This window comes from Pithys albifrons, chromosome 6 (assembly GCF_047495875.1).
Source record: "Pithys albifrons albifrons isolate INPA30051 chromosome 6, PitAlb_v1, whole genome shotgun sequence".
In the NCBI taxonomy this organism is placed as follows: domain Eukaryota; kingdom Metazoa; phylum Chordata; class Aves; order Passeriformes; family Thamnophilidae; genus Pithys; species Pithys albifrons.
In genome coordinates this window covers 28,889,057-28,912,775 of record NC_092463.1, presented here as the reverse complement: position 1 = coordinate 28,912,775, position 23,719 = coordinate 28,889,057, and the positions used below count along the sequence as shown (strand labels likewise).

Sequence of the window (23,719 nt, the reverse complement as noted above, 5' to 3'; positions counted from 1 at the left end):
TAAACTTCAGTATGCAACACGTGTATCAAATATTTTTCTCCTTGGTGATCTGAAATGTAGGCATGCCAGCAGAAGCAGTCATTCACCTTGAAAGTTTGCTAAATTCAGTCCAGATGTTGCATTATGGAGGCAAGAATGGATGTACGCTGAAATTATTGTACAGGGATTCCCCCATAAATATGTAAGCCATTAGAATCAGTTTTATTAAGATCAGGTCCGTTCTTCTATGCTACAGTGGGTCCATTCTATTTTGCTACCACTAAGTTTACTTCATGCCATGATTGTCCAGGGTCCCTTGCCTTTCTCTTGTTACTATAAATAATGTCCTCCCACCTACCCAAATGTCTGGCCAGGAGATACAATTACATCAACTGCTTTCAGTTAGTTGCTTGGTTAAAAGCCCAGCCAGGATGCACGCCCTGGTTTTTATAACAGAACACATTGCTGTTAAATAGCTGACATGCTAGAGAAGATGATCTGCAGGATGCACCAAGTCCTTGAGCCGTACATCACGCAGGTCTGTTCTCTAAATCAGTTCATATATTTCTCTGTGTGTCAGTTATAGGATGTGGAACTATGATCTTTCTTAATTAAGTATATTAATCTATTTCAAAGGCAGAGGACTTTTAAAAATCATAATTTCCTTGGTATGTTATGACATAATTTTAATATGAATTTTTGTATATGGTAGTTAGTCATTTCAGAGTAAATAACAGATGTATACACCTATATTATGGTTTAACACTGACATTACTATTAAGCAATGATAAGAAAACATGTCAGAAACTTTAATGATTAATAAATATGACAAGAAGAACAAACACTCAAAGTTCAGTTCTGCTTTCAAAAAATTACTGAAAAAAGTAACATACTGCTTTTCAGGATTTTAAAATACCAAAATTCCTGGTGAGACAAATATGCATTTGCTGCTATATATAAAAAGTAATTTAGCACGATTTGATTTTTATTACTGTTTTCCCCTGTGCCATGTCTTCCCTTGCTTCTAGAGTAAACAAGTAGTGGCAAAGAAAAGTTATTCATACAATGTAGCAGCTCCTGCTACTACAAAAGTGTGTAGCTTTAGTACCTGAATAAGAAGAAAGGGGTTTTTTTAACATTTGAAATCTATTTCTTTGCACTCTAGAAGTTTTAAGCCTCAGTATTGCTCATACAACATTACCTGCAAGGTATCAAACATGAGTTGCTACCTCTGTTAAAACAGTTGAGTGGGTTCAATCCATGTCAGTAAAAACACAGTAAATGTGGAACTCCACTAAGCAGAAAGTAGCAGTAACTTGGGCAAAAAGTGAGAGAATAAAGTTGATATGGATGACTGCTGCACCTTATAAGAGATTGGTTCAGGGCCAGAGAACAAATCTGACCACCTCAGGATGTTGGGGGAGATGTGTACTGAAGATTAACATATTAATAAAATTAATGGATTTTAAATATAGGCATATTGCATGACACTAGTCTAGACAGTAGAAAATCAAGGCCATCAGCATGGAAATAATTTTTTATAGCTGGTGGGAGATGATGGAAAACATTCCATGTATTATTGTGTGGTAGCTTACTGTCAACAAGATAGTCAGGAGCATTTATGACCTGTACTGCTTAATTGTGTCTATCATCCACTAAGCAGAATGATTTAATACTTTCCAACGTGCTGTCTTTTTGTTCTCTGTAGTCTCTAACAGATATGTGATTTTGACTTGACTGTGTGGGCAGGAGTAGCTAAGCACAGGAGTAACTTTTTTATAATTGCACGGTATTTTAAAGATGTCCCATATATATCAGTATATACATATACACAACATGGGACGTGTGTAATTGACAGAGATTGTATTGCAGGACTCTAGACCATGAAAAAAAAAGTCTTGTTCATCACCTTAAGTGTTTTATTCATTATAAGCAAGGGGGAAAAAAGGTTTACTTTTCATTTTACAACTAACAAATCATAAGAGTAAGAGTAACTAGTCTTAAGAAGGACATAGCAAGAAACCTTAGCTATGGAAAAATGAAAAACACTTTATCAGCAGTGCAAGGTGTTACTAACTTTTTCCCTGCAATCTACTCCATATTTGTATTCTTTCTGAGTGTACAATGCAGTATAAAAGTGTATTGCAGGCAATTCTTGGAGAGCATGAGAAATATAAGTTCAGAGGGTAACTCGTTCATCGGCACATGCCCTTAATGCCTCTCAAGTTGTCTAAGTGAGGGATGTTTACAGATAACATAAAAGCAAGTACTATCACATCTGCAGCTGACTGCAGAAAACTTGCAGTCTGGGGCATGAACTAGCACCAATGTAGAGTAAGACTGGGCCACATAGATATATTTTTTCAGTAAATGAACTCCACCCATGTTACATGTTCTAAAACAGTCTTTTGTGAAAGTTTCATATAACTGTGTTCCTCGCAATGGTTTTACTCATGTACCAGTTTCCACAGATTCCAGGTTCCCAGACCACAAGAAAGCTTTTAGAATTTCATCTTAAATCATGTATTGATACATCAATTAAATTAAAACTATTTCATGAATGAAGAAAAAAGCTATTCTTATCAAAATGCAGTTTCAAATCTTGAGTTTATCAAGAAGGAAAAATATTCCCAAATTGTAAGTGTAAGAACCACAACATTCTCACTAGTTTGTTATTGTTGTTCTAATTCATGGCATGTATATTTATCTACTTCCAACTTCTGTGGAAAATACATTCATAGAATAAAGGATCATCGTTTTGTTCTGACTGTACACATTTGTATAGTTTGGTAATTAGACTGTAAAACACTTAAGCTTTGTTTCTTTCCTCTTGTGATCACTTATCATCCCCTAATTCTGGTGATGTTTATGATGGAGCAATGAAATGTCATTCTACCTCAATCACTGGATACAATGGTACCACTAGTGACTCGATATGATAGTAAGACTAGTAAGTAAATAACCACTATCAGCAAAGTTATCCACTTCTGTATAGCTCTTACCCCTTACCTAGAGAATGTGCAAGAAATAATTTAGAAAGTATCAAATCCAGTCCTCAGACCAGTATTATTTAATTTATTAATCAATGGCTTGGATGAAGGGACAGATGCCTCCTCAACAATGTCACTGATGATATGAAGCTGGAAGAGTGGTGATCAATACCCCCAAGGGCCATGCAGCCCTTTAGAAGGACCTTGACATGTTGGAGATATGGGCAGAGAGAAATGGATTGAAACTCAACAAAGGCAAATGCAGGGTCCCGAACCTGGGGAAGAATAACTCTCTGCACCACTACAGACTGTGGGCTGAATTGCTGGAATTCAGTTCTGCAGAGAAGGACCTGCGTGTCCTGGTGGGCAACAAGCTGCCAATGAGACAGCAGTGGGTCCATGTGGCCCCAAGAAGGCGAGTGGTATCCTGGGTTGCATTAAGAAGAGTATTGACAGCAGACAGAGGAAGGTGCTCCTCTACTCAGCCATTGTGAGGCCACGTCTGGAGTGCACGTCCAGTTCTGGGCTCAATACAAGACAGACATGAAGGTCCTGAACCAGGTCCAGTGGAGGCCTGAAAAGATGATTAAGAAACTGGAGCATCTTTATTATAAGAACAGGCTGAGGGAGCTAAGTCTGTTCAGATTTGAGAAGAGATGACTGAGAGGGGGGACCTCATAATTGTATATAAGTATCTGAAGTGAAACTGTCAAGCCAGACAATAAAAGACAATGGACTGAAACTCCTGCATAGGAAGTTCCACGTGAATATGAGGAAAAATTTCTTTACTGTATGTGTAACCGAGCACTGGAACAGGTTGCCCAGAGAGTTTGTAGAGCCTTCCACACTGGAGATATTCAAGAATCATCTGGACACAATTCTGTGTCTTGTGCTCTAGGATGACCCTTCTTGAAAAAGGAGGTTGGACCAGATGACCTACTATGGTCACTTCTAGCCTTATCCATTCTATGATTCTGTGATTTTGTGAAATCCAGTGAACTTTCCCAACAGAGAGATGATTTCATGAAATCATCTTTGTTAAGTTGTAATCTGTTGTTATAACAGTTTCCATTAATTGTTCAAAAGCTTTCAGTTTACTCTTGACCCGAGTATGGGCATAGAGCAGGTGTTGAACTTACTGACCTTGAGATGCAAGTGACTTAATCACTTAGGGGAATTGTACTATATAAGTTTAGGTTGATTTAAATTTGTGAAAGGATTTTCTAAGATGATAGAGAACTTGTCAGCCTTTGTATGCTGAGTGTGAACAAAGACTGTTAAAGGGTGCAGAAAGTTAGAATCTTTTCTGGCAAGATATTTTTAAATAAACATGGACAGCAGATTTCAAATGAAGGCTGCAAAATTGTTTTACTATACTGTAGGAAGTTCATACCATTTCTATATTTATCAAACTGTCTATTTTCATATGACACTATATATAAAGAAATCTCCACTGCTAATTTACATATGTCTATGCAGGTAATCCAAAGAAATTTATGTAATTTTTTGCATGACCGTGTATATTTATTAGTAAAACTAGTGACAATCTAAAAGTTTATTTGAAATCATGGAAACTACAGAGTTAAAGAAAGTTAAAGTAATAAGTGATGGCAATAATGAAATTTAGATGCTTTATAAACTTTTTTCCAAAAAGGATGGTAAGGATATGATGCCATTGGTAAGGGTGATTATCCCATTTAAGAATGTATTTCCAGAAATAACACTGCTGCGGTTGTCAGGCCTATTTGGTGAGGTACAGATTAAGGATAGGATAGAATTCAGCTCACCTAATTTTAGCAGCCTAGGAGATGGATGCATATTTCAGTCTAAGTTATGGCCTTCCTTTTTGATGAATACCCTTAGAAGGTATCTCACATCTCCTTTCTCAGACAACCTGAGGAACTAATTTTCTGGAGGTGGTACTTCTTCCTTTCATCACAAGGCAATCTTAGAAGATGTATGCAAACAAGAGGCCTAATCTTCATATATAAAATTACTTGAAATAAATTTCATCTTGTGAAATATGTTTTCCAAAATAACATAAGAACTAATAGCTTATTAGTAGACACATTTAAAACAGTAGGATGACTCAGGTGTTTTACGTACATAGGTGACCAAATATTTTGCTTGGCCTTGATTTCAACATGCATGTTTTGAGCCTCTTTCCTCTTTCTGTTGCTGAAGTTTACCAACCCCAGACTGCTTTCAGTAGCTGCCATCCACTTACTTTTCCTGGCTGAGCTGCTGTTGAGATTGTTTTCTAGGCTATTAAAATTAAAATGAGCTAGCATAAACCATTGCAATAATAGGTCGTTTCTGCTTGCCTGCTTTGCTAACCCAACTCACTTTGAAATAAATTAGGGAGTGATCACACAAGTAATTTAACCAGTGGATCTGGCAAGGCAGTATTGTCTGGCAAGAGGACGGCAACAAACAGTTGGGGGTTGGCTGGGTCTGGTAATCTCTTCAGCTGGTCCTGTGGGAGCAGTAATGCAGAAACAATTAAACAAAGCTCCCAACTGTATCTTCTTTCGAGGGCAATCATTTGTTTTCATCCAGTAGTCTTCAGTCACCTCATTTACCACTAGAAATAACGCTATGGTTTCCTATTTCTCATGTAAATACAGCCAAAAGAAAGAATTTCATCTTCTCAGTAAATAAACCTTGCAGGATATATGACACATTTAGACCCATTTGTACCAAAAGTATGCAACTCCAAATTGTAAGGAAACTAGCTTGCAGTTTACAGATTGAATTTTTGCTGAAGTTTTTTGCAGAAATAGAATGTCTTAGAAATTCAAAGTATCTGCTCTAATGAGATACTATAGAACTCCTGGAGCTGGCATGGGCTCAGAAGAAGAAGAAAAGAAAAACAGCTTTACCAGTGTTTTTTCTGTGTGTGTTTTTTAAATTTTATTTTATTTGGTTTGGTTTGGGTTTCTTTTTAAGGTATAGTCATCTTGGAAGCTGGTGGAGGGGGGTGGAGGTGGGGGCTTCTAAGGGAAGTGTATTTTTTTTTAAATTCCTGAGATTACATGTATAAATTCTACAGTTTATTCATCAAATGGTGTGATGATAAGTCTGTTGCAGGGAAACTTGTTCAAAAAAGGAAATCTTTACAGTGTTTATATGTTGGTAATTTAGCTGCTTCACATTATTCTTATTCTTGAAAGAAATCTAATTCTTAGACAAAAGAAAGATAGTCTGCTGTTCAGCTCTCTTCTGCCCTACAAGTGTCATCCTACCTTGCTGCTTTATGAATTACAGGAATGTAATCATTGTGTAACCTGATAATCTATAAGAAAATTTGCAGCTCAAACAACTTTTGTGTAACAAATATTTGCTCAGTTTGAAAGTTCATAGAATCTCATCTGTCAGTTAAGTTTTCTATGTGTCATTCTTTACATTTTGGATAATTCACAATGTTTTATATAACCACAGCCTTGGAGTTTTTAAATAGTATTTCAATACACAGTCAAGAGTTATACTTTTTAATGAATAAGTATATAGGGCAGTGTAAAATAATTACTAATCATTACTTCCTTAGACATTTTTACAAAATTATTCAAATTTTCCAGCATTACAGATAAGTTATTTGGCAACTGTCTAAAAGGAATTCTACTTGACAGCTGTGGTACTACTTTAAGAGGTTAAATCAATTCCACACTTGCAAGGTCATTACTTGTTTCTATCATACATTCAAAAATATTGTCACAATTCTATCTAATTGCACAGAGGAGAGACATGAGTTTACTCAAACTAATACTAGTTGCTTTTTGCTAAATATTTTGAATTTATATCTTGTGAAGAGAGTTCATATAATTTTTTACTATTCTTCTATGGCATAAGTTTTGCACTATTTCTAATTAATGTGAGCAATCAGAATGCCACACTCTTTTGTCACTGTGATGACTAGTCCTTGCTAGTAATTGAGCAGTAGCCTTAAACAAGGTGAGGTCACAAAGCTTATTTATCTGACGCCACAAATTCTATGCCTGTGTAAGAGGGAAAAAGGATGGGTTTTTGCCCTCAGGGTATTAGTCATGGTCCATAGGTTCGTGGGAAAAATGTAGGAAGTCTCAAAAGTTTGTTCCTATTATTTCAAATTTTCTTAGACTTCATTTGAATCCCAAAGTGAATTTTCTATTATTCCTTTGAAGGGTGCATAGGAGGGTACCGACAGTCTTTGAGGAGCAACACCTGCAGTTGCATTCAAAGGCATGACTTTTCCAAGCAGTTTCTGAGCTGCCTGGTATTGTCCCAGGAAGGATAAAGGCCTAGGTTTTTACCTGACTGGCAGAACATTCCACCACCAATAGAACTCTAGACATTGTTTTAGAAGTAATGAGTCCTGCTGGTTTCATCCTGCAAGACCTTGAAATCCCACAGGGCAATGTGGTTAGAAATAAAACAGAAGACTGAGGCTTTTAATGAGTTTCCTATCCACAGATGCCATCAAGCTTTTATACTATTCATTTTATTTCTACAGCTTCAACAAAGGAACCCAGAGTTGTGGGCAATACTCTGACAAGTGCAGTTCACAAACTTGGCAGAAATCTAGACTTTAGACAATAAAAGATCTTTGAAAGAAGTAAAAGAAAAAGCAAAATAATAAAAAATAGACTTAAATATGGGACACTTTACTTACAAAAACGAACATACTGCAATTCAGACAAGCTAAACTGCTTGGAGCATAGAATGAGGATATGACGTTGGGTTTCTGTGATGTTACAGAGGTTATGATGACAAAGAAAAGTGAACTGAATAGAGCCAGTGAGAGGTCAGTGTGCATTTTGGGGATGTTCTTCAAGTGAAACTAAACTGACAATTCTCAAACTTTTCACTGTCTGTGGATCTGAACTATTTGAAGTCTTCAATACAGTCAGAGAAAATGAAGAATGATAATGAAAAAGCAGTATCTTTCTTATGAGAAGATGAGGGTGAGAGCATCAGTGCCTCTATAGAAAAATATAGAATATGTGTGTGTGGGTTTCGGAGGCACTATGTTTTGTATTACTTTTACCTCCTTTTACTTGTTTCACCTCTTTCATGCCTTTATGGTCCTTCTTTATGGTCCTGGAACAAAAGTGGCATAAAGAAATACATGGTCCATGGATCTCTAGTCCAGGTTGAATAGTGTTGTGTTGATTGTCCTTGATGCATCCCTAGTGAAATATGGAAGATTCTGTGACTATAAGAGAAACAAATGCCCCAGGCTGAAAAACTTGCCCATCTTATCGTCTCAGCCCTTGTTCAGATGCAAGTGACAATTCTTATTGATGAGCACATAAATATTTTTGTTCTCAGTAGTTTCTTCCTGCAGTTGTTATGAGCAAGTCTGTGTTGAATGCCCTTGTGAGAATGGTCGAAATCAGTTCAGATGTCAGAAACTACTTCCATTATAACATGGAAAGGGTTATTTTTTTAAGATTTTCAGTACAATTTTGCAGTCTTTGGAGCTTTCACCAAAAGATATAGATGCACCGTAAACCAAGTGTCCATCCAGAACAGTTTTGCTCTTTGAGTTGTGCACAACACTGGTTTTTAGATGACAAAACTATTGATTACAAATAAAATGAAACATTTCTGAAAAGAGTAACAGCATGGACTCCTTATGTGTGTGCAATGCACAGTTATTGTGCCCTAAATTTCAAGATTTGTCTTTGGCTTAGTTTTCATTAGTACAAAAAAAGATGCAATCTGCAAAAAAACGCCTTTACAACTTGTGAACTATCAAAACAGATTATAAGTAGTCAGAATTTTTTCTGTTCAGCATTAAATTCTGAAAATGGTATTTACTCCATATCTAGATTTATACATCTGTAATTTCATCTGTGGACTACAAACATTGAGTCAACTCAGCCTATTGACTTAGTCATAGCTAAGCAGGTTGAAATGAAGAGATGAGTTTGAATGTCTCAAATTTCTGTGTACGTTCTCTCTAAGAATTTTTCAGGGCTCTCAGAAGCACTTACATGATCAGTATTTCCAGCTCTACATTTTGGCACTTCTCATTAACATTTCTCGTTCTGTCCTGTGTTAGTACCTTGCACTAATTAGCTGTACAAATTCAAATTTTACTATTTAATATTGAATGGAGACTGCCATTCCATCCTCACGTTCTCTTTGAAATTTCTCTCACTTTTCTCACATTTTGGGTTTAAATTTAAAGGAATAATGTGTTATTTGTGATGCTGTCATAAAGATAGCATTTAGCAATTGAAGAATTGTCTTTTAAAGAATATATATTGTACATATATGCTACATAATAATAAATGCATACATAGACATAGATACATAATCACATACATGATTGCTATTACCAGACCTCATGTGTACAGAGCATGGTGTGTTTAACCTTTTTTAATGAGAACCTCCATCTGATTATATATCTAATGTATAATGCCGCCAGTAATGACTAACAAGATATCTGTTGATAATTCCCAATATTCATTATGTATTACAGCTTCTGAAATAAAATCAAAATTACTTAATAATCAACTGGCATAATAAATATATAGCTTGCAGCTATACATTCTTACCACTTCTCCCTCAATCCTTACTCCCATATTTCCCTCTGCAAAGCTCAATTAAACACCTTTTAAAATAAATTGGTATTTTTATAATGAAATTTTGGCATTTCTCAAATCTGAACATCACTCCTCTGTTAGTATTTTACTAACAATGAAAAAATCATGGTTAATGATAGTAGCATCCAGTTTTGGACCAAAGTCTAAAACTAAATTGTAGACCTGTAACTGAATTTACAGCAACATATGTGTCTACTCAGCACTCCAGTCCTTCAAGTAGACTCTGGTTTGGTATGGGAACCTTAAGCACAACATTTGGTATTGACTCTCAGATATTTGCAGCATAGACCGATTTTCTAGCATACTATAATTTTCTAAGCCTACTATACTTTGATAGTATCCTGAAGAAGCCACTTAATAATTTGTAATGGTAATGAAGGAAAATAAGTGTTAAAGCAATAATGGTAAATGAATATTCTGCTTTGAGCTTATATGGATGTTTATGGTAAAGCCACTAAAATTTTTTCTTTGTCTTTTAGTGCAGTTCACATGGGGGAAAAAAAAAAAGGAAATAATTAAAATATTAAAGGAGGCAGAATGATTTTTTAAAAAAAATACATTGTAAAATATGGGTTTTTTTCTAGTTGAGTTCAAGTTTTAAGTGCTAACTAGTATTTTGAACACTTAACATGGGATATCAAACAGCATGTGCTTTCTATTTATGTTGGTTACCAATCTCAATATTCAGAGGAAGAGTGTATAAAGTTAACAAGCAATTATTTGGCAAATTAGTACTCAACAACCCTGAGTAAATAGGAAGTTTGAAACCTATCTGTTATACAGCTACTTTAATTTGCATAGCACACTGGTGTGTTTGCTTTGCAAATACTTTGCAATGAATCATCATTTGTACTATACAATCCAAAGAAAAGCAATCAAAATTCACAGCAAGACAATGAAATTAATTATAACTGTTGAATTCTGTGGTGGTAATTCCTCCTCATGCAGGAAGATTAATTGCATTGCACTTTCCTTGCACTCCACTAAATGATCTGATGAATGTATAATCATTTACAGATTTTTCAAATGCTGAAAATTGATTACCTTTGATTAGCTCTGATCTGCACAAAGAGCTCTGACAGAGTATCAGTGAAACATTACAACATTACAGACAAAGTAACAAATGATTTAATTACCAGTGTGCTTATTAATGTTAGATTCCCTGCAGTGATCCTGGCAAATCAGGGACCTGTAATAGACCTGTGGGTTTCGCTGAATTCCATTAGGGTTTAAATAATATTTCTCACTATTTCTCAAATCCTTCTTTTCATGGCTTCTTAATAACTCTAATTAATTCTAATTTGCACAAAAATCCATTGCATCTCCATAAACTTTTAATTAGATGTAAAGTAAGATAAGTCACTGCTGTCAGAGACTAGGGAAAATGTAAACTGTGGCTTTATATGCTTCTAGATAAGTTTTTCATTAACAAAAGATATGTCTCTGTAAAGCTATTTAATGAAAGTTTAGAAATAATTCTGAATTAGGCATGTGTTTCAGCTATGCACTTTTAGTTGAGAACATAATAATAGTTGCTTATAGATAAAGCAAGTGAAAAAACAGGATGGTAAAATGTTTAGCTGACAAAATGGTAAACATGAATTTAATACTTTTTATGTATTGCCAATATATACATTCACTCATTTTGTTAATTGTGGTAGATAAAAAACTCTGATTAAGCAGCTACACTGTACACTGAAAGACTATTTGAAAATGAAACAGTAAAGGAACACTAGCCCAGTTACAGACCATGCTGAATGTTGTTGGCACAAACAAATCAGGCTTTTCTATGCTTATACTAGTGAACACTTAGATCAGTTCAGATTGGCAGCCTCTTTGGTTTCGTCTGGTTTTATGTTGTTATATATGACATTAAATTATTATGAAGCAATGACAATGGAAACCCAGATGAACGGAGAAGTCAAACAGCTAAAATTAAGCTCTGTTTCTGAAAGTGTTTCTCAAAGAAAAAAATAAATGTAGGTAATTAAAAGCTTATTTAGCACTGAAGTACTAATACATAGACAAGTTATAATAGTATTTTTGTGTTTCAGTTGTGTAGGAAAGGAGCGACTGTAATACTGCAGGTGTTACTTTGTTATTCGTAATGCACAAGACAGAAAACTTAAAAAAAAGAAATATTCAGCCCCCAGTGTGGATGATTACATTTATTACATTCACTGCTGTCAGCAGCTGAAAAGCTATCCATCACACTGAAACAGCGATGAGAGTCAGAAGTCTCTTTTTGTAGAGAAATATTGAAGTCAGATTGTTGATGTCAAAAGTCAAACTCTAGTTCAGCTATCTGTTTTATGAATCTGACTGAGACACATTGTGCCTGTGTTCAAACTGATATCTAGCAGAGCTCATTTTAGCAAATGTGTGATTTAGAAGTCAGAAAAACATTCGTACCAGCAAAATATTAAGAGGAAACTGATAGGGCACTCAACTGCATTTATATTTAAATATCACGTCATTCAATAATAATGCATCATTTATTTTTTCACTGATGGTAAAAAACTTGCTGTGTATGATACAATGATGTTATCGAACTTTGCTACAGTAATGATGAAAATATTTTATGTGAACAAAAGCATTTTAAATGTGACCACTTTTACCACACTAACACAGACTTTTCTGTTGACATGGGAATAATTTTTTTCAGTTTATTTTGGAATCACATGCAGACACATACACACACACACACACACACGTGCTTGTATATATGTGAGGAATGATACATTTGACTAATTTCAAAAGGCAAGTAGAAGACTTACATGGAGGTATACTGACATAAAGATGAAGCAGTGCACATACGATAGCTGAGTAAGAAAATCCAGTGTAGACGTGATGAGAAAAAGAACCCCAATGTTTTAAGCCCTTAAAGACTGATTACATGATCACCATTGGAATTACCTATCTTTACCGACCACAGCTACCCTTCATTGTACTTCGGTAGCATAAGTGAGATGCTTAGAAAAGCCATACTAAATAAAAATGTCTAAATGTATTTTCAACTTTGTCTAATTCCTTAGGTCTGACTTCTAAAAAAGTGAAATAAATCAACTGCTTCTTTTCATTTCATCTCATCAGAATTTTTAGAACAGAATTTTACAAATAATTGGAAGGTAATCAGGGTCCAGATGATAAACTGTACTCCATTAAAAAGCACTAAAAATAAAACAAGAAATGTACTCACAGCTTGGAGAGTACTATTTAATATGAGTATCTTCAGTAGTTTACATTGAATATTTTTAAAGCGTTTCTTAAGGAAGGTGCTTTCTAGCTGAGAGAAAAACGTATGCGCTACACGTTATTGAACTTGCTACCGTCACTGCAGATTTTGTTCTGTTTAACAAAAACAAGCACAGTTTGTGAATTCAAGTCAGGGAGTTCCTTTTATTTTTGCTAATTTCACCATCCTTTCTCTTTTTAAGCACAGCCCTCAGGGTACATGATGTAATGGTCACCATTATAGTACAGAACAGGAAAAAAGGGTATCATGAAATGCAGAATTGAATGGTATTCTTAGAAAAGAAAAACGTATGCCAGATTTTTTCCAAGGGAGCTGTACTCAAAAACAAACAAATATGCAGATACTGTAGAAAGCTTCTTGAATCATCATTAGTGGTTAGAAAAAAAATTGGCAGAAAGAAAGTGGACGGTTTAAAAAAAAAAAAAAGCAAGCCAAAATGGAAGGACTAATTCAATGGTACCAGATGTAACACATGACTGTGGGGATTGAAGGGTCATGAGTTTGAGTCAAAACTCAACTTCGAGTTAATTGGCTGGCAGTGGGGCTGCACAAATTGCAGAGATAGAGTACTTGTTTCCTAGTGCAGGAGGTCAGCCTTCTTATGCATTTGCACTCTTTGCATGGCATCCAAGAACTAACACTTTTATTTGCTAGAAAAGAGTTTTCTTGCTTGTCATCTTTTTAAGGAGAAGAAAAAGAACTGGCTGAGCATAAAACAGAATGACACATTTAAAAAGATTCAAAAGCTGCTCTGTCTTGAACTACATGTATTTCCTACTTCAATGTTTTTGTCTCTACAAACAATCAAGAAAACAAATGGTACACAATAGTTTCAGGGAATATTTTAACCCAGTGTTAAGAATTCATTGATATGAAAACCATATATAAAGTATGTAATCTTAACATATTTTCCCTTTGAAAAGACCAATATATTTCTTTCCACCTTATCCAAGTTGAAATGTTATTATGTTTAAAAGAGGAAAATAATTGCAGTTACTGACTTTGCTTGGGGAAAAAAAAATATAAATTTTCCTTAAAACATTTAAATGGGCAAGTGGGAAGGATTTTTTGAAAAAAAAAAAAAAAGGCTTCTAACTGTGTGCGTGGAGACTGGCTATGTGCCTGAGACGTACAGCAAAAAACAACATATGGAACTCACCAGTTCCTAAAATCCCTTTCCACAAAATTCATGCCACTCCTCACCACAATAAAATGACTCACAGAGGGGTGTGTTTTATGCCTCCCAGGCAGAACTCCATAGTCCACAATTAGTCTATCTATTGAAAGGCCAAAATACCTTATTGTTTTACTTGCTGTATAATTATCTGTTATGATGAACTGTGATTCTAAGGACTATTGTCCCGAGGCTTGGATCTGTGTGTGGAGCAGTTCCCTGAATGAGACCCAGGAGTGGACCTTCCATTTAGAATCCATGCCTGAGTGATTTCTCCAGTCTCTCTCTGGCTGGCTGAAACAGGGACTGTTTCTGCATGATTTCTTGGGTTGATGAGAAGCAATTATGCCTTAAATGAAGTCATTCATGTCTGCCATTTTGTTTGCATATTTTTCAGCATTCACCTGTTATTAGACCTGTTTTTAAACTGTAAACTAGTTTCAAGTAGACTTTTGTGCCTAATGCGGTTTGGCAATCAGAAAAAAATATATATGTAATGTTTTCTTCACTAATCACTCAAGCAGGAAATCTAATAGAGTGATTTAGAAGTAAAATAACATTTAAGAATTTCCTAGACATTTCATTTCTGAAGTGATGATGTATAAAGATAATAATCTCAAGATATTAACTAAGATTTTTAATGTGTATTCTATAAATAACCTTACCTGGAGGAGATTGCCAAAACAGTTACTTTACACCATTTAAAGCTGGTAATACCAGTAGTGTAAACAAAACACTATTTTAAGAATGTATTTGCATGTATGGGAAGGTATTGTATGCCATTTTTCCTGATTTTCTTTGAAATGTATGATCCATTTAAACACCCAGATTTTTTTGCAAAGCTTCTACTTCCGATAGCTCTTAAATTATTACAAAAATTCCTTCACTATGTATGGAATCTTCTAAGTAGTTAACAAATAATTTTCTGCTTTCATTCTCAGTGTCTGGTAAAGCTTTTCCACAAAGCAGTTTCCAAGGTGATGTTAGGTACAATGCTCATAAAAGGTAGCCATGCCATGAAAACAAATACTGTAGAAAGAGCTTTGTCAATTTGTATTAAGCTGGATATATTTTATGCTAATTTACCAAACCTTTTGTTGATTTGTCAGGCTTCTGAATGCCTTTTTTTTTAATGAAGATGAGTGAATTTTGATAGATGCAATTTATGTCTGAGTATCTCCTCCCAAGAAACAAATTACTTTGTCACATTTTTCTTGATGGTAAATATAAAAGACAAAAAATATGTAGTCCTGACAGATCTTTATATAATTGTAAAGCTTAAAACACAAACCAATTTTTGGATATTTCAATGAATTGTATGTGTAGATCACTGATTAAAACTGTAAATGTACTTAGAAAAAAATCCCCTTTTCATAATGAATAATCCCTATAGGTAAATATAATGAAATTAAACTGACAATATATTTTTTCTAAGTTTATATACAACATTGGAAGGAAGTTATAAGTACTCTGAAATGCATAAATTTTGGGGGTAGAAAAGGGGTTTTTATTGTTGTTATGTGCAGTTTTTTCAGAAGAGACTTGTACTAAGGTGACCTCTACTGTTTAAAAAAAATGCTTGCAAAAGCAGCCCTCTCCTAAATCATCCAACAATCCTAAATTGCCAAGACAGACATGGATGCTGCTGTGCTTAAAACTATTTGCTTAATTCACTGCCATTTGGATTACTGCAAATGATTTTAAGGTTTCTTTCTCATGCATTGGAAAGTTCCCCTGCCATTTACTTCCTAGCCATTTGCGTGCAAATTCTGCCTGTACTGGGATTTCTGCCATTAAATTTTCTTCACACTGAAGGGTTTTCTCTGCTCCTGGCAGGGCAAAGTCATGACCCAGAAAAAAATTGATTCATGAATTCTCAGGGTGCAACTAAAGAAGAGAGGAAATATGCCTTGGCTGAGCTCCTACTAGTGACAATTTAAAACCTGTAATTAGTTTGGATTCAAGCTGCAAAAGGAATCTGAATTTAAAATGCATTAACTCAAACTGATATATTAACTTTAACAAAGTAGATCACTTATTATGTAGAATCATTATTACAGTCTGCTTTGCTAATTATTGAATTCCAGACTTTATTAACTTAGATTTTATTAGAAAATGCAAGTAATTGCTGGTGAACACTTTCTCTACGTGATGGTTTTCTTGGTGAAAAAGAACTTTTTACTGGGGTTAGTTAGCTTTAACACCTCAGTTATGGATTCTATTTTTGTAAATTCCCATCATCCACATGCTGCACAATGGCTGAGGCCACTTACCCCCTGCTGATATCAGGACCCCATATCCCCTTTAGCTAACTCCCTGACATTTCTATGAACTACACAGCTGAAATGTTATACAGTAATTAATGTTGATCCTAGCACACACACAGCCTCCAGTACAAATTAGGATAGAAAAGGTTATCATAATATTTTGCTAGACTGTTTGGGAGACTTGAATTGCTCCCTGTGGGGGACAAACAAAAAAAGGTATTTTAAAGATTTGCATGTTGGAGGAGCATCCAGGTATTTTTATTTAGATAAAATAAAAACTCTTTTGAACATTTGGTCTGGGTAATGTTAGTCTTGCTGTTGGCATGTTCTGATACCTGCGCAGTTGCACTCTCTTAGGAGCAGTTTGCTTGTGGTATGTGTTTTTGCAGATGAAACAATGTTTGATGACTGAAACTCTTAACCAAAGCTCTGTTATCTTGTGGAGTTCAAATCCAGGTACAACCAGCAGCTGGATCCTCTCGGACTGTCAGTGGTGTCTGAAAAACACTCAGAGACTAAATAATTTAGATTACACTATTCTGACCTGTATAATTGTTTAAATGAGTAATGCAGCCACTAACTGAAAGAGGTCAACCATCTGTAGAGGAAACATAGAATTTGGTTTCATTTCCAAACAAACTTTTGAAGCCCCATACTGTGGGAGGTAGGGAAAAGTCTACTGACAGATCAATGGCTTATCTGCTACACCAAGGTTAAAAATTCTATCACTTGTAGAAAGCAATGTTAATAGAAAATGCACCAGAGAGAGTAGGTTTAGTACAAATAAAACTTGATCCACTCAATATGCCATTCATTGTCTTTTTTTATTTTTTGCTGTTTACAATTAATGTGCCTTAAACTGTTGTGATTAGTATTGATGGACTCGCATTCCTCATTAAGGAAGGCCACAATTGTATTTAAATATTTTTGAAAAATTATATTCATAATGGAATTGCTGAATAGTGTATGGCTTGTCAGTTTTCACAATAGAAAAAACCCTAAAAGAAATTGCTGTGAGGTTAGAAATTACAGTTTCACATCCCTTCTGAATTTGCAAAGGGAGCAGGTTCCTCATTCAGAAGCAGGCATTTGTGCATATGTGTCCTGAATTTTTTATTTACCACATAAAAATACATCATATTTGCCTGTCCACTCATACCTTAAAATGTCTATTTTCATCAATAAAAAAGGATTTTGCCTATATAAGGGTATGTTTTTATGATTTAAATCCCAAGGTATAATTCACCTCACCAGTTTTGTGCATGGCAAACTCTGTGTGAAACAATATTCCCAATCATTAATGTCCTCTCTGTAATTTTGATGGCATATATAGTGGCATCAAAGTTTTTCCCTGTCATTTTCTGTCTCGCCTTTTTTTTTTAATTGGAGTTTATACTTTATATGCAGACTGAACCTCGCTTAGCACTGCACAAGATTGTAACTCAACAAACGTATATTATTGAATGATGCCATTCATCACACTCAGAAGCAGAAGTGAAGGCCAATTTCATTTAACAGACAGTGTGAGGATTGCTGCAGAATGCACAAATGGTACTTTGTAAATGTTGCCCCACTAATTTATTAACGCTCTTTTAAAAGATAGCTGCTCTTTGGAGACAGGAGACAAAATCTAAGATTTGATATTGAAATTAAAAGAAAAATACTTTTCCCTCAAAACATGCTTGAGCTCATATAAGCTTGTAGAAATTGATACAAACTGATGAGTATGGGAAAACCATTATGATTTCTCATCCAGTGGTGTAATTCAACCTTGTTCTTGTATGGACACATTTTTTTATACAGGGAACAGAATAAAGTTGGGGATTATCCCAAAGCAATGTTTACCAATTCTCCCACAAAATTCTTACATAGTAAGATGCTAGGACAATGTCCTTGAAACCTAGTATAAATAATGATTAAAAAGAACTATGTCTGTGCCTGAAAAAGTATTCACCCTTTTGAAATTGGGACTGAACTCCCAAGACCCTGACTATTCTAGAAATATTCATCACAGGTCAGTGAATTGTGTGTCCCTTTTTTAACTTTATCTCTCAACGCTTTGCTGTTCAGTGGACTAACCTGAAGAAGCAAGGACTAAATTATGGCACTTCTAAGGGTGTTCTGTCACCAGATACAGGTTTAAATATAGGAGTCAAGAATTTATATTCTCTAGCTTTTGGTTAAATATGGTAGCCATTATAACAAAATGTATCAGAAACCTTTTGGCCTGTAGAGATATAGTGAGACAAATCAGAAACGGATGATTTGAGAGTCAAGAATCAGAGCAGGAGCTGTAAATTTCAGTCTTTTGTAGGTGCCTATGTCAAGACTAGAGAATCTTGACAGGTGTATCACAGAGTATATCACAAGAAGGTCATATGAGGGATTGACTGGGAATAGGTATATTCCAGAGATGGACATACACTCCTTGTTTTCATGGGGAATGATGTCTTGTTAATCTTGACAATTTAAACTTCAAACTCTTCCACTAAAATTCAATTGTTCAAGAACTGAGATGTAACATAGAGTCACTGATCCAAAAATATTACCCCATCAATAACCCATATCTGATGTTTCAGGGAAAGGTGAAATTCCAGTCGCATGCCGTTAAATTCATTTTTGTGTCCTCCAGTATTACCCAGGCCTGACGTTAGCGTAGTGCTACCTCAGAAACATCCAAGACTTCTTTAATAGATCACTTTTCTGGAAAAGTTTCAGAAATGGTTTCTGGGATTTCAGCAATTGTTTATACAAGAACATTTGAAGAAATAAATATCATTTTATACCCATTACACCAGATATTTTTTGAATTACAACTTTGAACATAGAAGTATAAAATACTGCTTTATTGACACAAACATGGCATTATTTTTGCTACCATATATATTCTGTAATACAACACAGATTGAAAATTATGTAAATAATCAGATTCTGCTATTTACATTGTCTGAAGTTAGAGTCAGTTGAGATAGCCGGATTTTAACTAGTGTGACTGAAAAAAATCTCTTCTTGAATAGAAAGCTTTATTAGGTAAGCAGAAATAATCATCTCTTTAAAGACTAAGTAGGGACTAAGCGCTTCAGGGAATTTGCAAAATTGCTGCCACACACTCTGAGCACTTGACAGCTTGAACCACCCAAGCAAATGAGGTCTAAGGAATGGATACCCAGCAAGGATAAAAAGGCAGTATGATCTTCAAAATGGGCCATGTAAGTAAAGCAAGGAGTGACAGATAATGACATTCAGTCAACAGATCTTCACTGCCTGTTTCTCGTTCTTTTTCAAATTATGTTTCAATAGAGTAGACAGATAGATCCATAGAGGTACAAATTAGGATTGATATTTACAGTCCTCAAAACGACATCTGTGAACATAAAGTTCTTTAAAAGAAAGAGTTTCAAATATGGTGTTAAATTTTGGTAATTTGATATTTGTGAAAAGCAAGTAGATAAATGTAAAATAACTAGTGGATTTTATGTCAAAGGGCTTTTTTGTGGGGTTTTGTTTATTTGTTTTCCTTGGTAGCGATGAACATAATAATGGTACTATTATCTAGTCTGGTAACTAGTAGTCACAAATTTGATGCACCAAAATTCATTTTTAGAATATAATTATGTTCTCTGATGTAGGTAAGTGGAATTCTTCTGGAAGTTCCAAATAGAAAGCAGACTATTTTAAAAACCATATACATCTTTTAGTCCTGGTGGCAGAAGTACATGAGCAGATAAACAAAGTTTATTCTATTTCATGGTACATTATTCTCTGCTAGTGTACACAATTTCTGCCAGTTCTTGAATATGTGCATTCCTAAACTAAGGTTTATGAACATCATGAGGAACACATGCAGTGCAGCTGATGTTTGTCATTATCTCTTTTGTACATCATCAAAATCATGATGTAGGAGTGTCATGTTATGGTACTGTGCTGCCACATTTAAAAGATGGATATTTTAAAAGATGGATCTTTGAGGATATTTTAAAATCTCTCTTAATTGATAAAGCAATTTTCCACATCCTATTTAGATGAAAAATTTCAGGATATGGATGTAACATGATAATCTCACTTTTGTATCCCACCTAGTACAGCTGCTTCATATTCCTATAAACTTACCTGCCAGATTGCATTATATGAAGAAACAGGAGATGCGAACTGATGAGTCAGGGTATTCACCAATGTACTACCCACTTCATGGTTAGTTAGGGCATTTGCCATCTATTTTGTATTTTAAAAAGATAACTTTCTTTTAAAATTATGTGCAGAAATGCAAATTAAAATAGACTCATATAGTTGTGATGACACTTTCTCCATTTGTTACAGTCTTCACAATATTTTGTATTTTTCTTCAAGCATAATTTTTGGGACATTTAAATATAAGAGACACTAAACTGTCATTTTAAAAAAGTGTTTTGGTGAAATGCTGGAAGGCCTAAAAGACTCAAGCGAGAGTAGGCAAATGAAAGGAACCAAAACTTTCTAGTTTCACACAAAATATTTTAATAAAATTTTAATTTAAGGTAATCATAGTACTGGATTCTCGACAGTGTATATTAAGGGTACAAAGTCCTGAAAAATGAAGATTGCACAATCTGCTTACGTTGGTAGGACACCATTTAATTTTACATTATTTTATGATGCAAAGATATAAATGAGCAATAATCCACAGATACTATAAGAGAATATAATTTCTTTAAAATCAGTACAATGTAAAAAATAGAAATACTATTCCATTTCTAATGGGAAGAAATGCTGTTTTATAATTGCAGCATACATTTGTATTTACTACAGATAACATGTCTTCTCCTTTAAAGGATTTTAAGAACTGTTTAAGCCTCTTTTAAGTTACCAAACCTGGGACCTCTTGTAAAAAACTGTGCCATCACATCAGCATGTAAGTGCACTCTGCATAAAAAAAGATGGGGATTGATTTAGGCCACACTACAGAGCCAACCCCAGGCTGAGAGTAGCTTTATTCTCTGCTTGTTTTCTCAGCTTTTTATTCATTTGCAATGAGGGAGTGTGGTGCTTTTTTGAAATGACTCTCTTGATGAGGCCTCTGATTGTAAAGTACTTTCAAACTGGGAACTTCACCACCTTTGCTGCTGAGTGGATAACTTTTCCATTAAAAAATATGAACCTGCTTTCCACCAGCCCTCTTCCACCTTTCCATTGTTGTTCATGTGCATTGAAAGTAACTTTCCATACCAGACCACTTACAGGAAGCTAGCAAAAAAGATACCGGTGTTCCAGTGCAATTGCATGATAGCAACCAATATTTTCATTTCCAGATGGTACTAATGGCAGTTCTCTAAATGCAACTTGAGTATTTATCTAATCCACTTTATCTCTGAAGATTTCCTATCGGTTTCCCTTCCCCAATTTCATCTTATAGTACCTATACACCCAGCATGCGGATACGAAACAATTTGATGAATTTCAGTCACAAGAAAAGTAACTGACTTAATGACAGATTTTTAGTGGGAATTTGTCCCTGGAAATGCTATTATTTCTGTAGACTACTGCTCACTACCCACAGTACTTCCGCTCTTCCGATGCCTCTGCCTAGACTGAGCCCATGTTGACTTACTCTCATGCTCTCTCTCTCTCTCAGAAATAGAGCAGTTTCCCTCCTCATGAAAATTGGATGTTTTTTCTTACCATGTTTTGGAATTTACCTCTCCTATGCACTAACTTCTTCCTACTATACTATGACTGTAGCTGTCAGATCTTCAAATCCATGGTAATTTACCAGGGAAAAAAAAGATAGATACTTAACATTTTAGCAAAAGTTTGGGCAATATTTAGCACTTGAGTGTTAAAAGAAGTGAGAATTCAAATTGTCAGCACTTAGCACTTTCATTCATATTCACTAATCTCAGGAAATTATGTCCTGAGAAACCAGCACATACTTAAAATTAAAACAGGCTGTTTAAAAAAGAGTTTGCATGGCATCATGATGTTGGTATTCAAAGCAGAGATTGATTATTTTTCTTTTTCTTATTAGATTGGTAGTTGTATCTCTTAATAATTTATTGCCTCTTTGCAGCATCCCAGGACAGAATCTCTCACTACCCATTATCAGAAGACATTACCAAACTCTGTCAAATCTGAATGTCAGATTATGTTATACATTATAAATTATAGCAGCAGATGTTCTTTGAAAAAGTTGTGGTTTCTTTAAATGATGTAGCTGATGTAACTCTTTGAGTCACTGTGGTGAGAGACAAAATTGATGACAGGCTGATTTAATGGTGCACTTTTTAACCAACAGTTTGAAAAGATTAGGAGCTTGTCAGAAAGATATGAAGAGAGGTAAAGGGATTAATTTCAGAAGTAGTTTTAAATTAAAAAAATAATAGGTAGCTTTCTTTGAAAACTCTTTCATAACTGGAAGCACCTAAATGGAAAATGGGCCATAAAGAAAATTTTCATGTAGTATTATTTTAATTTTTTTTTCTCAGGAAGATGATTTCTGACTGCCCAATAGCCTGTGAATTTTCTTGGAAAAAAATAATATGAACATTTCTTGGCAAACATATTAATCAGTTAAGTTTCTTAAATATTTCTTCATCCCCGGAATGTTTAAGCCTTAACAACAATAAAAGATGTCAAGTCAATAGACAGAAATGAGTTTGGTTTGACAGATAAATATTTTAAATAAAATATGTAACTGACATTGAAGAAATAGCAATGAAGTTAGAAAACTACAATTAAAATAATTTCTTTTTAAAGCTGTTGCAAAGTAAATTAACGTGCAGGGAATGTTAATTAAAATATGTTTATAATTCCAAATGTAAAAAGGTTGTTATCAGAATATGTTGGCATGGAAGATGGTACATAGATAGATTGATAACCTGTGATTCAAGACAGTGAAGTTTCCAATGCTGTAAACAAACCATGCCTTAATAACAACATCTGCAGGTCCAGTGTTATTTTCTGCAAGGCCTACTCAAACATAAAAAAAGAGGACTGGGAACTGTCAGAGCATTTTACTCCTCTATGTTTCCATGTAGCAGCTTAAATTTCATGATTCCTTGTCCTGGGTAGTACTCCCAGAGCTGAAGTTGTTCAATTCTTTTCCATTACAATAAATATTTTGTTTCAGCATGTTATATTTTTGCCAAAATTTAGCAACCTTACCTGAACCGTGCCCAAATTAGTACCTGAAATTTGACATTTCAGTGTCTTGCTTCAGCTAATTATATTTAATAATTTGTGCATGCATACATGCGTGTGTATATTTTAGAAAAGGTAAAAATAGAGTTGCTGTTTCTAAAACAAGCAGGATGAAAAAACTCACAACAAAACAAACTCCTACCCCATTAGGTTCACATTAAAAATTACGAAATTACAGTAGTGCGTTTGCTCAGATGCTCTAGTACAGAGCAGCTCATGGTCTTGTCAAGAGTAACAGGCAACAAATATTTAGTGTTTGAAAAATTTGTTTAAAATAAACATCATTAACA

General features: G+C 34.7%; 1 long non-coding RNA gene across 1 annotated transcript in view; it reads left to right on the top strand.

The window, feature by feature from the left end:
- Window positions 1-434: 434 nt before the first annotated feature.
- The window catches only part of LOC139673059 (uncharacterized), a 94,740-nt gene continuing 71,455 nt past the window's right edge, over window positions 435-23,719 (top strand). The window contains exon 1 of the long non-coding RNA XR_011698037.1: window positions 435-517. This is a non-coding gene — a long non-coding RNA (uncharacterized lncRNA). The remainder of the gene's footprint in view (window positions 518-23,719) is intronic.